The sequence below is a fragment of the Equus caballus genome, chromosome 2 (assembly GCF_041296265.1).
Source record: "Equus caballus isolate H_3958 breed thoroughbred chromosome 2, TB-T2T, whole genome shotgun sequence".
Taxonomy (NCBI): Eukaryota; Metazoa; Chordata; class Mammalia; order Perissodactyla; family Equidae; genus Equus; species Equus caballus.
In genome coordinates, this window is record NC_091685.1 from 91,666,785 (window position 1) to 91,690,048 (window position 23,264).

General features: G+C 40.3%; 2 long non-coding RNA genes across 7 annotated transcripts in view; both read left to right on the top strand.

Moving 5' to 3' along the window:
* Positions 1-23,264, top strand: part of LOC111772542 (uncharacterized) — a 217,885-nt gene that overhangs the window by 116,239 nt on the left and 78,382 nt on the right. The window lies entirely within an intron of this gene.
* On the top strand, positions 10,476-13,250 carry LOC138923297 (uncharacterized). The gene is made up of 2 exons (XR_011436760.1): positions 10,476-11,909; positions 13,055-13,250. It is a non-coding gene; the product is annotated as an uncharacterized lncRNA (long non-coding RNA).

The window sequence follows — 23,264 nt, forward strand, 5'->3', positions numbered from 1 at the left end:
ATTTTCTTTATCTCATTTTTTTTTTCTGCTTTATCTTCCCAAACCCCCCTGTACATAGTTGTATATCTTAGTTGCAGGTCCTTCTAGTTGTGGGATTCTTTATCTAATTTTATCTTTTCTTTTTTTGTAATTAAAAATATCATGGTGAGGGGCTGGCCTGGTGGCATAGTGGTTAAGTTTGCAGGCTCTGCTTTGGTGGCCCGGGGTTTGCGGGTTCGGATCCCAGATGTGGACTATGCACTGCTCATCAAGCCATGCTGTGGAGGCATTCTCCATACAAAAAAATAGAGGAAGATTGCCACAGACGTTAGCTCAGTGACAATCTTCCTCACACACACACACACACACACACAAACCTAGCAATTAGCATCAGAAAATAATACCACCCTTTTCTGACGTTAATTCATGGGTGTATATGAAGGCCCTCATAATGACAATTTAAAAAGAATGAGTGTTTTCTTGAATGTGTTTATCATTTAACTACAGATACTCCCCTCCTCCCCCCAGGAAGATTAGCCCTGAGCTAACATCTGCCAATCCTCCTCTTTTTTCTGAGGAAGACCGGCTCTGAGCTAACATCTATGCCCATCTTCCTCTACTTTATATGTGGGACACCTACCACAGCATGGCTTGCCATGTGATGCCATGTCTGCACCCAGGATCCGAGCTGGTGACCCCCGGGCTGCCGAAGCTGAACATGCACTCTTAACCGCTGCACCACCAATCTGGCCCGGATACTTTTTAAACATAGAATAATTGTATTTTCAAAGAAAAAGAACACCAGAATGTCATAACATGATCCTCCAGTTTAAAAGAATCAATCTGCTGATCACAAAACTATACTTATATGACTTCTTGATAGCAGGTGAGATTCTGGGAAATTTACTATTTTGTTAAATTTCTGTGTCTTTTCTTTTGTTTCTCTGGTTTTTTAAGAAATATTTGAATTTAAAGACAAGAAGATTCCTATAGATTTTCTAATTCATAAAAGTCATTTCTAAGTTTTAAAAGACAATTGCAAAAAACACAGTCAGAAAACGGGACACGACTTGAAATATGCATTGGCTTCAGAGTCAGAGACACAACTCAGAGAAATCCTCATCGGGCAGCCGCTTGTTTTTCTTGTCATAAATGGTGTCCACACTTGCCACTCCCTGCATTCCACTGATGGCTCTTGGCTGTAGGAAAAGAATAAACAGAACATTCTGTTTTGGAAGTTTTAATTTAGAGGCAGAAGTCTCTGAACCGGTACTTATGGGAGAAGCTCCCACTGAGCTGGGCCAGCAGAGGGACCTGGAGCACCACTCATTTGTCTGGGGCCGGGCATAGGAATCTGTGTGTCCAAATAAACATTTATTTTCTGAGAATTTTATTCCTTGTTTCTGTCCTTTAAAAAATGCAAGAGAATTATCTGCAGGAAAACATTCAGATTTAGATCAAAACAGAAAAATGAAGCAATGCTCTCTAGTGAGAGAGCTAAACCGTCCCTCTTCCTTCCTGAAGAATTGTCAGTGATTTTGATTAGCAGGAATCACTGACACTACAAATCAACTCTGTTTTAATTTTTAAAAGACACTTGAGGTATGTTTCACAGCAACTCATGCCTGTGCAAACTGAAAAATTAAAATAAAATAAATTTCAAAAATATTTTAAACCAAAAAAAAGAGGGGAGGAGGGTCTCTAAATTTCGAAGATGCCAGATCTTAACCACAAGAAAACCCTGTCCTGGTTTCCCAATGTTTACCTTTCTGCAAAGCTGGCCCACAGAGTCCCTTCTCTCTTCAAAAGGAAATCCTGGCACCTGGAAGACTGGGCTGACAGTGAGTATTAAAATGACTTGTTTAATGAGCAGCGTGATTGAACCACGTAGGGAATGCCAAGGCGTTTTCTCGAAAGGACTGGGTTTGGTGTTTGCATTTTGTTATGTTGTATGCTGCCACTGTCCCTTATTTTGACAAGCTATTGAAAAGTTTGGGATGAGCTTGGGCAATTTTTTTTGTTTTTAAAGCTGGTTGCTAAAGAGAAATGGTGCCTCTCCTACCCTGCCTCTAACAGAACACGGGCTGTGCCACTTAAGTGAGGGCATTTGGCATTAAGACAGCACCAGATATTCTCGAGGTCTGTATACACTGATGAGCGAGGACCAGGAGAGATGTGCACATTCTTTTAAAGCACTAGGCCACTCCCACTGAGTAAAGGCTGTTTACTAAATGGTAGACAAATTGCCGGTCCTTAGGGCTGGAAGGAACTGATCTTCAGAAATCATGACCCGCATTCCACCCTTCTTCTTGGAGGTGCACTCCATTTTGGATATCTGTCTCCTCCGTCCTCCAAGATGAGCATCTACTCCAGTCTTTAATTCCTCCGTAGACTACCGTTCTACTTCTCACAACATTTAAGACCAGTTTCTCTAGAAGTCTAACCTAATCTTCCCTGCGTAAATTTAAGGTGATGACTTTTATCTTACCGGAAAAATATAGAATATCCCTTTTCTTTGCCAAAACAAATATATCAAATTCCTTTTGTTTTATGGGTTTGTCGTTTTGCTTCTGAAGTTTGAACTTATTCCTCAACTGGTTCAATGTTGTCTTCTGAATTGTTTTGAACTTTTCACCATTTCCCTTATTTATCAAGTAATTAACTAAAAATAAGGTGATGTTAAATATAGCTAGTAAATGTTGAATTAAAAGAAACTCAGGATAAAATACTGAAAGCCACACATGGAACTGTAGTATAAACCTACCATTGTAGAATTCTAAATTTCATGGTTGACTAGTAGAAAGAATAAAATTGCATGTCCTATAAACAGGCAGCTTTATTTTCTCTCAGTTGATGGAATCAGAATCATTTACTTACAGATTCCTTAAAAACAAACAAGTAGGTTAGAAATAGTCTAAAGCTTCCAGCCTCTCTCCTTTTATCCTCGTATTTTTAGATTTTTGTGTGTATTTTTTCTTCACGATTTCATGGGGCAACGGGAGTTTTTTGTTCAAAGAAGTTACATTGTTTACCTACTTCAGAGTCATTTCATGAGCGTAACTTAAAGGTTGGGAAGTAACTGCAAACATCTGTAAGACAAGAAGTGTATATTTTTCAAAACAGATGCATCAGTGCATGGCTGTAAAAGGGAGTGTCTAACATATGTAACTGATTTTGTTGAAATGTTACAATGTTGTGACTAAAGAGAAAATTTGCTCTCCTTTAGACAGACTTCTGAATTCCCAAGGTCTAAGATTTCCATGCGCAATGCTGTAGATGAGGTGGAGTAAAATAACCATAGTGGAGTTTTAAGGAGAAATTCTTCCAAGATAGGGAAGCACAGATGGAGACTGCAATAACTGGCAAAAGTGTAGTTGTTTCAGAGAAAACTCTTCAGGCCAACTTAAGAGGCAAATGTGCAAATGGCACTAGGTCCTGAAGTGGACAGTTGCACCCAACAAAAAAGAAGACGTGTGAGTGTGTGTGTGTGTGTGTGTGTGTGTTATTGTCTGCAGCCAAGGGCTTTTCACCTCTGTGGCAGCAAATAGTAAGAGGGAGTAGCCAGAATTGCTTGGCTAATTCTTTCTCAGTTTTGATGACCAAGACCCAAACAAACCCAAACTTTCAGACAGGGAGCAGGGTTTTAACTCCTAAACAAAACCACAGAAAATGGCACCCCCTGAGGAAAGCAGCCATTGACAATCCAGGGAACATTGGAGCAGAAAGGATCCTCAGGACACTGGGGTCTCCAGGTCACAGAGGAGGAAGCCGGGCCCAGATGTCAGTGTCTTTTCAGAGACCCCTCAGCAAGATCATGCTGAACGCCCACCATTACTCTTCTAGGTCACATGGGTCATAGTCCTTGCCCCTCTTTCCCACCAACTCTCCTCTTCCTCACTCTTCTCAAGGGGACAATGGTCTTGAAGTGACAACATGAACGTTTGCTGGATTTGATTTTGGTCTATTAAACACCCCTTGGTTTCAGCTAGATGACCAGAGAACTGTGTATTTTGCCTGGCGGAGAATGGACTTTGGTGAATTATGCTTTTGTGTGGTGCCACTGGCTTGTCTTGAGGGCCATTCTAGGAAGAGGCTGCATAAAACCTGCTGTTCTCCTCACGGCAGAGACTCCCAGACAGCCATCCACAAAATCCGGCCGCTGGGGGATGCTTTGACATGACCCAGGGGAAGAAATTTTTTAAGTTTCAGAATCTGAGAAAAGCCACGTTTCTCCCCAACAGCTGGTGCGTGTCTTTTCAGATGCTGTGAATCTTGTAGCTGAACGTTGTTCCTTTTTTGCTTAGGATATTAGGAAGTAACATTTGTCATTAGAAAGGAAGTATGGGGTGTCATTAGAGCTAAGATCTGAGAATCAGAAAGGCCTGGGATGGTAGCTTAGCCCCCACACTTAGGCACTGGAAGTCTCAGTTTCCTCATCTGTAAAATGAAAATGATGATAATCTACTTCATGACTTTCCTGTGAAGAACAGATTTTTTTCACAAAGGTAATGAAGGTAAAACATTTGGCATCTTTCGTGGCCCATGGTAAATGCTTAATAGATGGTTATTTATTCATTCAACAAACGATAACACACAGGTAAGCAATAATAAGTCAGGCACTCTAGATGCTAAATACTGGGAATAAAATATGGAGCAACATAAACCCAGTTCCTATTTTCAAAGGCTGTGTTATCAAACAGCACAAACAGGCTATTAAAATGTAATAAATATAATAAAATGTAATAAATATAATAAAATGTAATAAATGTAAAGCATGACAGAAGCCACGAGGAGGGAGGACGGGTGGGAGTGTGTTTCAGGAGCATCTGAACTGGAGATAAACACAGAACTGGAGGAAGATTCGTGTGAGTTCACCCAGTGGAGAGGCAGAAGAGCCTTGCTGGCAAAGCTGTGTGGGGAAGGGCGTGTCCAAGTTGTGGACGGAGGTTCGGCGTGCCTGGGGGGCAGAGTGGCAGAGGGACCAGATGGCCAGGGATGAGGTTGAGCAGGGAGCGGTCACGAAGGCCTTGCAGGCTACAGGGAGGAATTCCGACTCTATCCTAAAGACGGGGGAGCCATCAATGTGCTGTAAGCAGGAATAAGATCTGATCGGATTTGCTTTGGAGAGGTGTCACTCAGGCATGGAGAACGAGATTAGAGGGGGGCGACGCTGGAGGCATGGAGATGAATTGGGTGTCCCCATGAGCCATGAAGTTACTGGACTAGGGTTGTAGCATCCGTAGAGCCAAATGTCCACCTTCCACCTTCTAGCCACCATACAGGAGTAAATGCTTTGCATTTATACATTTCAGAATATTTCCTTTGACATTTTTTTCACCTGTTTACCCTTTTGCTTCAATTTCAACTATTTATTATATCCTTTCATATCACGTGTCTTTTGGTAAATCTCCTCAAACATATTTCGTGTAATGAAGATGGAGAGGAAGAAAGGAAGGAAAGATGGGAGACAGCAAGGACAGGACACCTACGAACTAGTACGCCTTTCTTTAAATATATCCATTTCTAAATAGCTGTAAGGTTTCTGTCCTGGGTTTGACCTGATTTGGGAGAAAGGCCATATAGTGGACTCTGTGCATGTTTTCACCATTAAACCCATTGTATCCTTGTTGAGGATGTGACCCCAATGGCTTCACCATTTTAGGACAAACTCCAGTTTTCCTCCTTGTTAAACATTGTCCATAATTCAGACACACTTGTGTATTTAAGCTGGCGCAGTCCGAACAGTTTATGGGGCTCATCACTTCTTTACCCAGCAAGGTGTGTGCAAGAGGAAGACTTGTGTAGCCAGCTGATATTAAATTGCATAATAGGTTAACCAGAGCCCTTTGAATTCGAACAAAAGAAGTCCTCAGGCTGATTGGAATTAACCTACACTGACTTCTGCTTCGTCTTTTCTAAAGCATCAATGATATGATCGGCAGGCAGGGACCCTGATGGGTGTTAATGGGGGGTTTTCAAGTTTGTCTTGCTTTTCTTAAACTATTAAGAAAGAACAAAAACATTATTTAGAATGGAATCAATTTCCAGGAAGGGAAGAAAGAAAGCTGGGAATTTATTATTAAAGAAAGAAATAGAGCCAAGGTGAAAAAAAGGGCCCTCTCACATCTCCTGGCCAGGTGCTTCGTGCATATAAATGTTTCAAGTTAAGCTTTAAGATCAAGGGAAAGTCTGTAGGGAGCCTTGTTTCCTGGAGAGCTGCTTGCTAGAGCTGCTCCTGAATACAGGCTGCCCATTTTTATTTGGTTATTAAGGATTAAAGGGGGCGATGATTCTGGAATGGTAGTTCCTTGGTTTCCATTAACTTTGTACAAGATAGTGAAACGCCAGCTTCCAAGGGAGGGTTTGCATATGTATTTCGGGCTATCAGCGCTCTTCCTGCCCTGTCATCTTGTGTGTATGTTTAACATGAAATTGCCCTTCCTCTCATGAGCCAAACTAGAAAGCTGCCTCGTTGCAACGATTGAGAATCTCTGTGCCTCTCAGAAATCCTCCTGGTTTTCACAGGAGTGTGGAGGGAAGATGAAAAGAATTTCACATTAGACTGCTGGTTGCTCCAGATATCTCGGCTTAGCAATTGCCTTGGAAAGCTACTCGCTTAGTTGCCCAAGTTCTGTGTGCTTCCAGAGTCTGAACACACGAGCAGGGAGCCAACCCATCACTCCAAGTCTATATTTAAAATTTTGCTTTTTTATTACTAGTGTCACAGGCTGTCCTCAAAATGAAAGCATGTCTGAAGTTACTTTTGTAAAATGCCTAAGAAAGTTTAGTGAGAAAATAACACACACTGAAGAGAGTGCCTTATTGTTTTGGTGGGTAATTTTGTTACAAAAATCTCATAGTCTGGGGTTATGAATGCCCTCAAATAATAATCAAAAATATAATAATCAATAATAATCATTGAAATAAAAGTACTGATGAACAGCTCAGTCTTCACGAAGAACAAAATAACCAAAATAACAAACCAATTTTCTGATTTAATCCATTCCTAGCAAGCAATGTTTTACAAACAGAATGGGAACTTGAGTTAACAAAAATTTATGCTCTTTATTGTCAACGTTTTTCAAACCCACAACAGGAGGTTCAACATATAGACCAGTAGGCTGAATCTAAGAAAGCAAAGAGATTTGTCCCATGTCACGGGACTAGCAAATCATGCAATTTGGAATGGACCTATATATTTTGACTCCAATTCTTGTGATTTCAATACTGAACATCTTTCTCCAATTATTCCTGGGTTTTGTAGCACTGAATATGAGTGGTGAAAGAAAGACTGAAGAAATACAGTTTTGGAACAGTATCTCTTACTGTATTTTTTTTTTTTTTAAGATTTTATTTTTCTCCTTTTTCTCCCCAAAGCCCCCCGGTACATAGTTGTATATTTCGTTGTGGGTCCTTCTAGTTGTGGCATGTGGGACGCTGCCTCAGCGTGGTCTGATGAGCAGTGCTATGTCCGCGCCCAGGATTTGAACCAACGAAACACTGGGCCGCCTGCAGCGGAGCGCGCGAACTTAACCACTCGGCCACGGGGCCAGCCCCTCTTACTGTATGTTTTTAATTGAAATTCTTATGTGCTCAGAGCCTAATTTATTTTATATTATAACCTCATAATTTAATGTTCATTGCTACTCAATATCACGGTTATTTTAAAAGTTGTAATCAATAATTATCCATCCATAGTCAATAGTACCTAATAACGAACACAGTTCAAGAGTATAGACTTGTAGTTTCACTTCGTGGTATAGCAATCTTCTGTTAAAACGTGAACTTCTGTTTGAGATGGAATAGTAGCCTAGAAATAAAGATTTAAAAATATTTTTAGTGCTATCTATAGTAATCCTTAGACCTCTGCGAGGTACTTGCTCCCTCTCTGTCTTCGTAATGGTCCTGAGCACTGCTCTTCCTTAGTGTGTGATGTAGAGGCTGTTAGCGACAGCTCTCCCTGAGAGCAGCATTGTTTAGCGCACATGACATTCCATTTTATTTACTCCTTGGTTATATCTTAGGAAAAAGTCATACACAGGAATTTGGGGATGTTAAGTTTAGTCACGATCAGATGCAGGATTTGACCTCCTCTGTCGCCGTCTATCAGCAGTGCCTTCGTATGTGGGCCTTTAAGGAGAAGAGGCATGCCAGCCTCACTCACTCAGACAGCAAGTTTCCAGCAACTAAGCTGGTCCAGGGCATCCCAAAGTCAGCTGGAGAGAAGACATCACTGACCTCAGAGAGCTTAGAGATCGCAGACCCAGCAGTAAGTAGAAGGAGCCTGGTGGGAAGGTGGCAACCTCATTAGGCAGGCCCAGGATCACTTAGACCCGCATGGAAACACTGAGTGGGAGTGCAAGGCGAAGAATCAGTATTGTCTCAGCATAAACATCGCTGTTACTTAAAGTAATGTGATGGCAATGAACTAATTATTTTTCTATTGAAATTCTTGTGGCTAATGTGCACGGTGAAAATCTATAATAGTTGCCATTGTTTTGCACTGGATTTTTTATTAACGTTATTATTTATTATTATGAGACAACTCTGCTTAGGGTTGAGTTGTTGGGGGATAAAAATGAGAAAACATAAGGAGAATTGAGCTAACAAACAAAATGAAAGTTGCAACTTGGCTGATCTAAGCAAGTTGCAACTTGGCTGCAAATTCCACCAGGGCCGTTAATAGTTTCCCTTAAGTTGTTAGTTTTCCAAGAACTTCCCTTCCTATTATAAGAACAACTTAGATTCCATCCATAGGATACTTTATAGAGTTCATTCCATACATTTTTATCACTAGGTCTTTAAACAACTCTGCAACCATGACCTAGCTGGAGCAGATTTTGTCATCTCCATTATACAGAGGTGTAAACTGAGGCTTAGGAATGCATTAAGGAGAACCAACTAGTAATAGAGACTGAAACTTAACTTCAAATCCAATCATCTTTCTACCTTCCTAATGAGAATTCTAAATCAGATCTTCAAAAAGTTTAAATATGGTCAGCAGCTGTACCCAGAATTTAAACACCCAACATGTCTAGGGTAAGTAGCTATTTTGGGATATAAGTGATTTTTAAGTTACTTACTCTTCCAAGCAACCCGTCTCAGAACTGAGAGTGAATTCAGGAGTTTTTTCCAGCTTCAGAAAAAGAGGGTCTTTTGGGAAAATAATTATAATGGTTGTGGATTACCAGTCAATTTTGACTGGTATTTCTTTTAAACCAAACCATCTGGCAGTTGTGTCTTATTTCTTCCTGCTACCAATGGCTGGACCCACACGCATTCAGACCTCACACAAAAATGCCAATGTCTGCACATTTTCACTACGAACAGGCATTTTCAGTCAAAGCAGAGAGAAATGAGGCTCTGCCTGTCTGTTGCAATAACATTAATATTATCTCTGTACAGATGCTTTTAGAAGTATGGAGTTAAATGCAGAGCCCTGGAGATGCCTAGAAGCACACATGAGATAAGCAGAGCCATTCACGGAAGACCTAAGAAACTGAAAATTTGCAGGATAAACTTTTCACCATGACAAAGTAGAGCAATGTCGCCTATTCCAATATGAGATCGACAGCAGGAAATAATGACAATGAGGTTCATGTATGATGCGTTCATCATGCAGAGAGGCGGGAGATATATATATATGCTCCCTTGGTCAGAATAACCATGATATTATTAGCTACCAATGTAAATTTGGGCTTGGGGAATAAAAAAGTTGAAATCTGAGGGTGGCAAAGTCAGTCTGGCTATAGGTAAGCTAAGGAAGCATAGAGTGAAATAAACATTCCTTACAGGCCCTTAGACAAGAAAGACTGTCATATTAGCAGATAGCGTTTCATAATTGAGAGGAGCAGAGGGTCAGCTTTGCAAGACCTACAACTACTGAACGGACTATGCTGGGTAAAACTGGCCTGAAATTACTCTCACAAAGGCAGTGGTAGAGCTGGGCTAGCCCCTGGGGACACTGAAGAAAATGCTGGTGTCCAGTGGCTTATTGACCCATTTCATTCTCATCCTTTCAACTGTTGTTAAGTGAGAAAAGGGTTACACTCACACACACACACACACACATACATCTATACATGCTTATTTATTTAAGACTTTTTTTAGAGCAATTTTAGGATCACAGCAAAGTTGAGAGGAAGGTTCAGAGATTTCCCATATCTGCCCCACACATGCACAGCCTCCCTTGTTATCAACATCCCCCACCAGAGTGATACATTTGTTATAATCGATGAACCTACTTTGACACATCATAATCATCCAAAATCCATAGTTTGCATTATGTTTCACTCTCGGTGCTGTATATTCCATGGATTTGGACAAATGGGTAATGACACATATCCATTGTTATAGTATCATACAGAAAAGTTTCACTGCCCTAAAAATCCTCTGCGGTCTGCCTATTCATCCCTCCCTACTCCCTGACCTCCAACCCCTGGCAACCATGGATCCTTTTACTGTCTCCATAGTTTTGCCTATTCCAGAATGTTGGAATCTTACAGTATGTAGCCTTTTCAGATTGGCTTCATTCACTTAGTAATATGTGTTTAAGTTTCTTCCAGGTCTTCTCATGGCTTGATAGCTCATTTCTTTTTACCACTGAATGATATTCCGTTGTCTGATGCATCACAGTTTATTTATCCATTCACCTACAAAAGGACATCTTGGTTGCTCCCAAGGTTTGGCAATTATGAATAAGACAGCTATAAATATCTGTGTGTAGGTTTTTGTGTGGACATAAGTTTTCAACTCCTTTGTGTAAATACCGAAGAATGTGATTGCTGGATCGAATGATAAGAGTATGCTTAGTTTTCTAAGAAACTGCAAAGCTATCTTCCAAAGTGGCTGTACCATTTTGCATTCCCATCAGCAATGAATGAGAGTTCCTGTTCCTCCACATGCTCAGCAGCATTTGCTGTTGTCAGTGTTCCGGATTTTTGATCACTCTAACAGGTGTGTAGCAGTATCTCATTGTTGTTTTAATTTGCATTTCCCTGATGAGGTATGATGTGGAGCATCTTTTCATATGCTTATTTTCTCTCTATATCTCTTTTTTCCTGAGATGTCTGTTCAGGTCTTTGGCCCATTTTTTAATCCAGTTGTTTGTTTTCTTATTGTTGAATTTTAAGAGTTCTTGATATATTTTGAATAATAGTCCATTATCAGATGTGTCTTTTGCAAATATTTTTGCCAAGTCTGTGGCTCGTCTTTTCATTCTATTGACATTTTCTTTCACAGAGCAGAAGGTTTTAATTTTAACGAAGTTCAGCTTATCAATTATTTCTGTCATAGGTCGTAACTTTGGGGTTGTATCTAAAAAGTTGTTGCCGCACCCAGGGTCATCTAGGTTTTCTCTGATGTTATCTTCTAGAAATTTTATAGTTTTACATTTTACATTTAGGTCTATGATCCATTTTAAGCTAATTTTTGTGAAGGGTGTAGGTCTGCATCAATTCGTCTTTTTGTATGTGGATGTTTAGTTGTTCCATCACTGTTGGTTGAAAAGACTATCTTTGACCCATTGTATTACCTTCGCTCCTTTGTCAAAGATCAGTTGACTTTATTTATGGGGTTCTGTTTCTGGGCTCTCTATTCTGTTCCATTGATCTATTTGTCTATTCTTTCACCAATACCACATTGTTTTGATTATTGTAGATTTATAGTAACTTTTTTTTGAGGAAGATTAGCCCTGAGCTAACTACTGCCAGTCTTCCTCTTTTTGCTGAGGAAGACTGGCCCTGAGCTAACATCCGTGCCCATCTTCCTCTACTTTATATGTGGGATGCCTACCACAGCATGGCGTGCCAAGTGATGCCATGTACACAACCAGGATCTGAACCGGTGAACCCTGGGCCACGGAGAAGCGGAATGTGCGAACTTAACGGTTGCGCCACTGGGCTGGCCCCTCTAGTAATTCTTGACATCAGGTATTGTCAGTCCTTCAACTTTGTTCTTCTTCAGTATTCTGTTTGCTTTTCTGGGTCTTCTACATATAAATTTAGAATCAGTTTGTTGATATCCACCAAGAAATAACTTGTTGATATTCAAGAAATAACTTGCCGGGATTTTGACTGGGATTGCATTGAATCTATAGATCAAGTTGGGAAGCACTGACATATTGTGTCCTCCTGTCCATGAACATAGAATATCTCTCCATTTATTTAATTCTTCATCGATGTCAGTCATCAGAGTTTTATAGTTTTCCTTGTATAGATTTTATTCATATTTTGTTAGCTTTATACCTAGGTATCTCATTTTTGGGGGGTGGTAATATAATGGTATTTTGTTTTTAATTTCAAATTTCACTTGCTCATCGCTGGTATATTGGAAAGCAATTGACTTTCATATATTAACTTTGTATTCTGAATCTTTCCTCTAATTGCTTATTAGTTTTGGGAAATTTTTTTTGTTGATTCTTTCAGATTTTCCACATAGATGATCATGTCATCAGTGAACAAAGATAGTTTTATTTCTTCTTTCCCAATCTGTATACCTTTTCTTGTCTTGTCTTGTCTTATTGCATTAGCTAGGACTTCCAGTACAATGTTGAAAAGGAGTGGTGAGAGGGGACATGCTTGCCTTGTTCCTGATTTTTGAGGGAAAGCTTCAAATTTCTTACCATTAAGTATGATGTTAGCTATAGGTATTTTGTAGATGTTCTTTATCAAGTTGAGGGAGTTCCCCTCTATTCCTAATTTACTGAGAGTTTTTTATCATGAATGGGTGTTGGATTTTGTCAAATGCATTTCCTGCATTTATTGATATGATCTTGTGGCTTTTTATGTTTAGCCTATTGATGTGATGGATTACATTAACTGATATTTGAATGTTGAACCAGCCTTGCATACGTGGTATAAATACCACTTGATCATAGTATGTAATTATTTTTATATATTGTAGGCATACATATTTATTTAATTTCCTGTCTACACTCCTAAATTATGAGGGGGAGAAGAAAATTTCCTAGACATTTAAAATGATCTAAATATCTACAGCTGTTGGTTCATGTCATGAATTGAATGTGAGGTCTGCATTTTCATGTTGATTTTGATCCCTTTATTGAATTCTGCAGATAACCAGGCTGGAGGTTTTCTCTTTGAAGAAGATGATGGTGGTGATCAGACTTGCTGCAGTCTTGTACTTATCTAAAATTTGATGCTACAGTCAAAATTTATATTCATCTTATTTTGAAGAAAACAAACTCTGTTTTTAGGAATGTAATTTATGGACTTCAAGTATGTGCACTTAATAAAGATTTTGCTACCCTATGATTCATGTCTTGCTTTTTATTTTTCATGTAAATAGAACCAAGATGCTATTATTTCCAAATAATTGGAGTTAGAGACAGGATTCTAGAAATTAGGAAGGCTGAGGATCAGTCATGATTTTGTACCTCACCTACTACCCATTTATTGCATTTTATAGTTGAGTCATTTCTTTTTCCCACTATTGTGAAGTCAAGATAACAATATCAGTCACACATTAAGTAATTTACTCATCACCTATTGATTGCCAACTGCATACCAGTAACTATGGTAAATATTAGGGATGCAGAGATGAGTAAGACAAGGTCTCTGTCTCAAAGGAACTCACAGTTAAATGAAGGAGATGATTCAGCAGATAAATAATAGTATGAATACTCTAATTGAGACATGACTAGAGTTTTCTTGAAATTTAGAGGAGGAAGAAACTCTGTCTTAAGGAGTTTGCATTTGACTTATGTCTTGAGTACTTTTTGAATATTCTTATCGATTCTCTCCGGGAAAATGACGCAAGGATTGCTCTGTCGTCATCTGTCTCACAAATCATCTCCCCAAATGACTGAGATTTGCTTCAGCTTGGCTATTGCTATATTAATAATGGTATAAATCTTGTTGTTTTTCAGTTTACAAAGTGTTTTCTTATATAAGTCTCTGCAAAATGCCTGTAACACAGATGGGATTCTCTCCATTTTATGTTTTAGAAAGCTAAGCACAGAAAGGCAAATAACTTGCACCAGGGCCTGCTCAGTGGTATGGCCTGGTTTGAAACTTGGCTTCCTTGTGATTCCCAACAGTGAAATCTTTCCTCTTGTTTAACTCTGATTACATAAATAACAGCAGCATTTCATTAAACTTCCTATTTAAGATGGAACATTATCCATTTACGCTTCTATTGAAGAGATGAATGTTCTTCTGGCCCAGCTACCCATTTGTTAAAAGGAACTTAGGAACTTCTCTGCTGCGCAAGCCTGGTGTTCCATCCAACCCAATATTGTCTGGACAACAGAGGCCTCAAGGGAATTGCCAGAAAAGGACATAGTTTTCCTCGCTGACATTAACCTTAAAGGTTAGGTGTACCCTCAGTAGCCATTTATGGCTCTGACATAAATTTGGTCAAAACCTTTATGAATCCATTTATATTCCTTGCCTATTCCTCTTTTGTGGTAATGAGCTCCACACAGCTATTATTTTCTGAGTAAAGTAATACTTCCTTTTATTTGTCCTTAGCTCACTCGATCCACAGGTGTCCCCCTCTTCATCTGAGGAATTGGGAATTAGGAGAATAACTGCGCTGGTGTTTACTTTCTACATGGTCTCCAAAATTCTCTGGGTTTATTATTTTTTCTTGAGCAAGAATAAATAAAATTGTACATTGTAGTTCCATTGCAGAGAGACCAATATTTTATTTAAAGATTAAGATTCTGTCTTCTGGCATATTTTCTGTACAGTTTTTGATGATGTTAAAACCTGCTCTAGAGTTTCCTTAGAATAATCTCATTCTGGTATTCATAATGCATAAATATTTACATGTTGAAGGCAGCTCCGATCTGGCTCTGGGGAAGATTGAGGTAATTTTTGTTCTAATCTACAACCATTTTTGGAGAGTCAGGATACAGTATATTGTGTTATATATATTTCATAACTGATTATAACGGATGTATTGTAGAATATCATACTGTGGTAAAAGAGCACTGGCCTGGGTGGCAAGAATCTGGTGTTCTAAAACCATCTCTGACTGTAGTTTCCACATTTATAAGATTAGGGGTTGAATTAGGTAATTTTCAAGATCTCTTCATACTTTACAATTCTGAGTCCCTGATTTCCTTAGCCATCGACTTAGTGATTGAACACACCAGTTCTAGCTACTCTAAGCCCCAGGAGCCCTCCTCCGACTCCATCATGATTCATTTGCTCTCGGTATTGTCAAAGGCTTTTAGATGGATCACTTACACTTTACTTTTACCTTTTTTGCCTATTTCCCACCTCAGAGATCTCTAGTAAATGAAAAATTATACTCTCCCCACCCCACCCCCTTACAGAAATAATGACCTTCTCCATAGGTTATTCTTAAGTGATGGATTTACTTTAGGCTCCCCAAGTTTGTCCAGTTTGTAGGTAGGCCTTGAAGGCCTCCTCTGGATCCCTTCTGTTCTACCTGGTCACCCTTGTAATTGATCAGTATCATCCTTTAGGAGTCATTATTAACAAGGGTAAATATTGACCAAAGGCTCGCCATTTGCATCTTTGAGTTTGCTCAAAATCCTAAGGCCAATGGTATCCACCCCAGTTACATTTGTTTGTTGACTTCAGTTAAAATTTTTTAGCATTGGCCACTTATTGGTTTTGCTATAAGGAGTGCACATGTGGTAAGAACTACTTTCTTCAGACTTTTTCAAGTAGCAAATGCAGGGCTGTAAAGTTCTCAGCCATTTGAATACAACATCACTGTGCTCAGCAAATGAACACTCAATGTACATCCATTTGTGACTGGATCTCTGCCTCCTCTACCAGGAAGCCCTGGTGCTTCCAGCATATGATTCATGGCTGGTGAAAGCACGTGAACTCCCAGGTCCAACAATCTCATCCATAAAATGGAGCCAATGACACTCACATCATGAGATTGTGCTGGGGACTACATGAGGAATGCATAGCACACCTCTGACTCACAGAAGGTATTTAAGTTTATGAATGTTGGTTTCCTCCCTATTGCTCTCTAGTTTTCTATTTAAGCCATTCAACAATGCAAATAGGAATAAGCCACAGCAGCAGAGGTATATGAAAGCAATAGGACACCGACTCCAGGAGAAATGCTATGCACAAACAGAGAAATGCTGTGGGGTGTGAAAACATAAGGGAATTTAATGTGTCTTATAAGGTGACCAGGCTGATATGTCATTGTTTTAAGAAAAGTTGCTTTCTACGGTCAAATTGGCTCTAGCTATCATCAGTTGCTATGCTCTTCTTACTTTGAGGCGTGGCTCACATTAACTGCAATGATCTGGGTCTTTCTCTTATATAGCCTACTTTATTAGGCTAAAAAGCTTTATCTGTCCAGGTTTGAAATTATGGCCCCTGCTCCTTGAATGAGTTTCCTTGACAGTTGAGTACTCTCAACCTCTGTGTGCTGTCAGAGACTTACTGTCATGAGAGAGTTGATTTCTGCCACCTACCCTAGTATAGCACTTAAGGGACTTTTTTTTCTATTCCTCACCCAGTACCTGTGTCCTCTCTCTGCCTCACTGATTGGAGGGATGAGAGGGATGGAAAGGGTAAAAAAGGAAACATATATACTGGGAAAATCTAATTTTACGTAGGGTAATATTTCATAAAATTACTCTCTTTTGGTATCTCTAAAGTTAAAACAAAAATGTAACAATTTAAAAATGTTAATTAGAAAAGAGTGAATGACTTCATTTTGGAAAGAATAGGCTGTGTATTTGTTCATAAAGATATTCTGTTAATGCTCTAGGCTTCATGAAGTTGATTTTCAAAAAAGTTCAAATCCCTCTTTGTAGAGAGGTTTTGTAAACCCCTTAGTAGATAACCCTTGGTAGACATTGGAAATTAAAGTTATGAATAAAACATAGGTTTTATCTTCATTCCATTTATAGTCTGAGCAAGAAAGATAGGCATAGATTTATATATATATAAATAAAAATAATATCAAGGAGGGTAATAAGATAAATGTCAACATATGACAGATAAAATGCTATCAGAACATAATGGAAAGGGAAACCAAGTGTGACAGGGGACCTGAGAGGTGGGGGTGCTAAAACTGGGCCCCACAGAAGGGATGAGGTTTAGACTGGCAAGCTGTGGGGAGAACCTCATGCCAAAAGGAAGGACTGAGCAAGGCACCCAGATGCAAGAGTCCCGTGTTTGGGGAAAGGCAAGTAACAAGTTCAAAAGATCTGAGGGGCACAAGGGAAGGATGTTGTGGGAGATTGGCTCGGAAAATCTACCAGATTCCCCTTCACACTTTTATGCTAGTTACTTCTTAGGAATGCCATTGTCTTCTCTAATAAGCATTCCATCAATACGTCTCACATTCTAGTTAGGAGAAGGCAAGCTTTTTCTAAAGTCATTTTGTGGACTGCTAATCTGAATATAACTTGGTAAATAACAGGACGGTTGCTCAGAAATTCACTTGTGAGCATTTCTTACTGGGGTTTTTAAAAAAGTGAATTTTTTGTAGCTAGCACGAGGAAGGTGGGAGGTTTAGGAAGTGCTGGTGGTGATGGTATTTTGTTTTGCTGTTTAAGCAAATACCTTGTGCTCTGCAAACAGACTGCCTAAGTTTGAATCCCAGTTTCCACACTCCATCAGCTCTAAAATGGGGATGATAATAGAACCGACTTAGCATATTTTACAAAGGGAAGGATCTGTTATTTCACAGAACAAGAAATCCAGAGGGAAGGCAGTTTTAGAGTAAACTCAGCAGTTAGTACTGTCATTGGGGACCCAGCTTCTTTCTCTCTTTTTTCCTCTATTGTGCTTAGCAAATTGGCTGTGAGCTTAGGCTTCTCAACTTATGGTCCCAAGATGACTGCTTCGGTAACTGGCACAATGTGGTCATTTCCTCCTGGTGCTTCTCCTGACCAGTGAGGGAAATCTTTCCCAGAAATCCCTAGATTACCTCTCATTTCTCCCAGTTTACAGGTTCTCAAGGCAAAATATGCCTACCTCGAATCAACAGCTGGCAAAGGGGATCAGTGACAGAGACACAATCATGGCTGCTCCCCTGGGGCTGGGGAGGGAATCCACTTCTCTGAGCTCTTCTTAAGGAGGTGGTAAGCAGAGGAAAAAATATTGGGGCAAAGACAGTAGGGTGGAAGGGGAAGCTGTGTCTTTGGGGCTGGCAGCAGAGTCTCTGCCTCCCTTCCTCTGTATCGTTTTGAGGAATAAGTAAAATGGTCCATAAAAATGCTTAGCAAAGTGCCTGACACATGATAAGTCCATAATACAATTTATTGGTTATCATTATTTTTATTCATATTAGTATTTAATATTATTTCATTTAAATGGGCTTTTTCTCTGAGTGATGCAGGCAGAATCACCTTTCCCTTTAGAGCTGGTTTCATCTTACAGGGTAGTAACTGATATTCTCTCAAAGATGCAGATGGAAATTCATCTAACACATCTAGAATGGCCATGTTTTTTTTTTTCCTCAAGGCACATACTCTTCAGGGCATGTACTCTACAGGTTCAGAAAATCTGAGCCATATAGATAACAATATTCTGCTACTTATTAGCTGGGTAACCTTCAGTGAGTTAGTTACTCTGTGTCTTCGTTGCCTCATCTTTAAATGAATGTGATCTTGGTACCTACCTCCTTGGGTTCTTATGAGCACTGAGTTAATTCATTTAAAGCAGCACCTGAAGAGGCCTTAGTACATAATGAGCACTCAGGGAACATTAGCTATAACAAAGCCAGGCATCCGAAGACTATGACCTAGATTTTCAACATGTCTTCTGGAATTAACTTGTAACATCATTGTTGCCTTAGATTAATACTTGATGCCAGGTAGATTTTGGACTAACCACCCTGTATCCTGATGGATTTCTGGTGAGAGTGCCTAGGGAAGAGGGAAGGAGTATAACAAACATTCATAGTGACTTGATAAGAATATAAACACAACTATTTTCCTTATAAATGCTCTTGGCAGCAAACAACCGAAAAGTTGTCTACAAGATTTAGAGAAACAGGTCTATTTTTCTCATGTAGCGGAATGGTAGAGCCTCCTACTGACAGAAGAGATGCTTCACAGTCTCGGTATGGCGATTGCAGCTCCAGGAACATGTCCACATTCAAGCAGGAGGGAGGGGAAGGAGGGCAGCACAAGAAACATTCGTCTTTTATATCAGGAAGGCAAATACTTTCCCAGAATCTCCCAGCAAAATTCTTCTTATGTCCTATTGGGCAAAAACAAGTGACACATCCAGGCAAGCTTCAAGAGAAGCTGGGAAAGTGAGTATTCTGTTTTGCCAGCTTGTAAGTTAGAGGCAGGACGAAGGAGACGGAAACTGGGATAGCCAGCCTACAATGTCTGCCATAATAGTTTTAAACATAAGAGCCCCAAATCGATGCTTCATACTTTCACAAAGCCCAAGGCAGAGAAAGCAAAAGGCAAACACAATCGGGCGAAGATAGCTTTGCTCTGTCACAAAGGTCCATCAGCTGCTGGTGAAGGAATTTACCTTCTCTTCTAATGTGTGCAGTTGTTTTATGAAAAAAAAAAAAACCTCTCCATTTGGTTATACCATGCTGAGTGCTCCAGAGTCTCTTTGCTTTTCCATAATTTACTATGCAAACAGAAGAATGCAAGGTCTGCCGTTTGGCAGGTGGGAGAAAAGCCATAAGGTACATTTTGTTTTAAATATGAAATATCTTCTTTGAGTCCTACCCTATGGTGCTGAGAAGTCTGACCCCTTCCCATATGCACCAAGCTGGGCTCACACAGCTTTCCTAGAAGTGGTCCATTTCCCATCTCACAATATTTATAACCCTCTCTTAGAGAAGAAAATGGGCTGGACTAGGAAGTCACATTAAGATAGAAAAAGAATTTAGGCCGCCTCAGTAGTAAAAGATAAAGACGTGATTTAAATTCCTTTGGTTGAAAAGATAAATGCAGATAAAAGCCCAGTAAACAGGAGCCAAATGCACTGGCCCAGGAATCAGACAGACAATGGACTTGGCGGTCAGCCACTGGAGCCATTCACCTTTGCTGAGGGTTTGGTTCTGAGCAGCTTCAAGTGCCTACCAAGGGACTCTACCCCAGTGCTGTGCGAGGGAGAGCACTACAGAAGGAAACTGCTGGAGGCGCAGGGACATGCAGAAAGGGCTCCCAGACGGTGAGGAAGCAGGCGCGAGGGAGCCTGCAAGGCTTCAGGAGCTACACAGTCGAAACTAGCCTTGGGCCACAGTGCTCAGCCAACCTTTTCAAACATGCCCTTTGCTTTTAGAAAGAAGACCCAGAATTTCTTTGTCCTTTCTAATAGTGAAACATTGCTTTTAACTAGAAAATATCTTTATTTAGAAATACCTGGAAGAATGCTATTGACACCTCTAGGAGTTTCTGTGGCATTTTGCTGGAGCAGTATCATACTTTCTGTGGTTCAGATCAATTCATTAAACACTGGCTGAGTGTATGTTATGAGCCAGGTACTCTGCTAGTTTCTGAGATTAATAAGATGAAAAAGACAACCTGGAGTGGCTTACACTGTAACTCTGGACGATTTTGTCCTCCAGGGGATATTTGGCAATGTCTGGAGATGTTTTTGGTTGTTACAACTTGGAGAGATGCTCCTGGAATCTAGTGAGCAGAGGCCAAGGATGCTGCTAAGCATTCTACAATACACAGGACAGCCATCCACAACAAAGAATTAACTGGCTCAAAATGTCAATGGTGCAGGCTGAGAAACTCAGTGCTATCATGAAGATACACTGGGAAAAAAATAAAAATAAAAAACAGCACAATTGTAGAAGTGTGCACAAGGTGAACAAGCGTCTTAAAGACAGAATTCATAAATTCTATGCACAGAAATCTGAAGGCTATGAAAGGGGTGTCAAGTCTTCAGTGAGTTTTGAAGGAGGCTTAGAAGTTCACCAGAAGACCAGGGTGAGAAGGACCCCCTTAAGGAATTACGTAAAGAAGGGCAGAACAAACTGTAGGCAGAAGCACACGCAAAAGCAGAAAGTCTTCCAATGGCATTGTAGGGGAGGAGGACATTTCCTCTCCCCAAATGGGGGTTCGTCTGGCTGGAGAACGAATTAAATTCACATGAGACAGAATAGCAAGAGAAAATTAAACAAAGCTTTATGAGGAACCATGGCCCGGGGCCTCTCTTCCCGAAGGAAGAAAGGGCACCGAAGAAGTGGGGTGCACACAGTTGTTATATACCCCCAAACGGGGTGTTTCACATGTGATTGAAATGTCCCTCCCACAATAGTCACAAGATTGCCCTGTCGGCACAGTGCTTGATGGACACAGCAGGTAGTGGTCTGCTATCTCGGTGGGCGTAGCAGGAGGCAAGTCGATTGTCTGGAGCTGGGCGGTCACAGGTGAGCTCGGCAATCAGTTCCTAGCCTAAGGAAAGATGCTTAATCCTTAAGAAATGCCAGTGTTGGGAGGGGGAGGGAAGTTAGTTACAGGAGGTTACCAGACAGGCACAATAAAATGCAGATTTTAAGTCCTTGCCTTTGGTATTGATTAAGAGTTTTTCGAGAGAAGGTCATCTCCTTTCTTCTTCCTGGTACAGAGAGGGAGGCAACTTTTACAGATAGAGATTTACCTTACAAATGTAAACGTGTCCTAACAAAGGGCGAGTTCCATTCCTCAGAGCCTCCTTCCCTGTCCCAGTTTATCAAAAGCAATCAGCCTCAAATAATCCTGATGCCAAAGAGACATATCCTGGGGTGGCCAATTCCAGGTCCCCACAGCATCAATGTGAGAGTTAGAAAGTGCTGGACAATGATTCTGGAGGGGTAGACAAGATCAAATTATTGCCAGCCCAGGAAGCCAGTCTAAAGAACTTGAACTCAATTGTATAATTGATGGGGAACAATTGAAAAATTACAAGCAAATTAGTGATATAACCAAAATTTTAGGAGAGATAAGTAACTATTACCTTCTGAAATAAATTGAAAAGGATTGGAGGAGCCTAACTGACCTAGTCATTAGCATTCTACCAGTTCCCTCTCTCTCCTTCTTTCTGTCTTTCTTTGTTTCTCCGTCTTTACCTCTATTTCTCTTTCTCTCTTCCCTGCCCCCATACCTTTGTTGATATACCCCCAGAACCATCTATATGCTTATATTCTGCCTTTATGGAAGAGACATTGTTGATGATCAACAAAGAGGTCTGGTCTGTGTGGGGAAGTAAAGCCAGGAAAGGTCTAATCACCTGGGAGAATGTAAATCGCTAGGAAGCCAAAAGAAGAGAGACAAGTTTGCCAGGAAAAAGACTATGAGGAAAATGAAGGATAGAAGGTTGTGGCTAGTGAGTGGGCTATTGGAATTTATTGGCTCTGATGTAGAGCAGATCCAGGTGAGGCAAGGTGCCTAAGTATCAGTGAATGAAGTAGAGGACAGTGGCCACTGGGCTTGAAGAGAGCAAAGAGCTGTTGGACTGAGGAGTTTGGTGGCTTATTCATGTGGCCATCAAAGATACCTGAGATGATGGCAGAACTTGCGATAAGTTTGATGAAGATGAAAAGTTTGAAGCAGGTGTCAAATTTATTCATGAATATGAGGAAGTGGTTGGAAGATAAAAGTGATGGGTGTGGGAGCGTAGGAGATATCCAATGGCTTCACTTGCAGAGCAAGAAGGAATTTTACAACATATTGGGGAAGGAACTCCCTGGAAATAGCATCAGGGAGCTAAGAATTCCTGGTTAGTACTTGAGATAACCACATACAAAGCACCGTTCTACCATTCTCAAGAGAGTGCCAGAAATAGATTGTTTGGTGAAGAAAATAAAGATATTGGGAAGTTTATTTAACATAAAATGGGGGTTCCAGAGGTCACAGCTAAAAATTTTTTATGAGAATGGGACGAACAGGTGGGGTGTATTAGTTTGCTAAGCCTGCGTAACCAAATATTGCTAAGTAGGTGGTTTAAACAACAAAAATTTATTGTCTCACAGTTCTGGAGACTGGAAGGCCAAGGCATCAGCAGCGTTGCTTCCTTTTGAGGGCTGTGAAGGAGAATCTGTTCCAGGTTTCTCTCCCAGCTTCTGGTGGTTTGCTGGTGATCTTTGGCATTATTTGGCTTATAGATGTATCACTCTAATCTCTGCCTTCACCTCCACATGGTGTTCTCCCTGTGTCTCTGTCTCTTCACATGGTGTTCTTTTTATAAGGAAACCAGTCATATTGAAAAAGAGGCCCATCCCACTTCAGTATGACCCTATCTTAACTAAGTACATCCACAACAGCCCTATTTCTAAATAATGTCACATTCTGAGGTGCTGGAGTTGGCCATAAGCTTCCAGATGTAGCTCTGGTTGCAACGTTAGGTAGT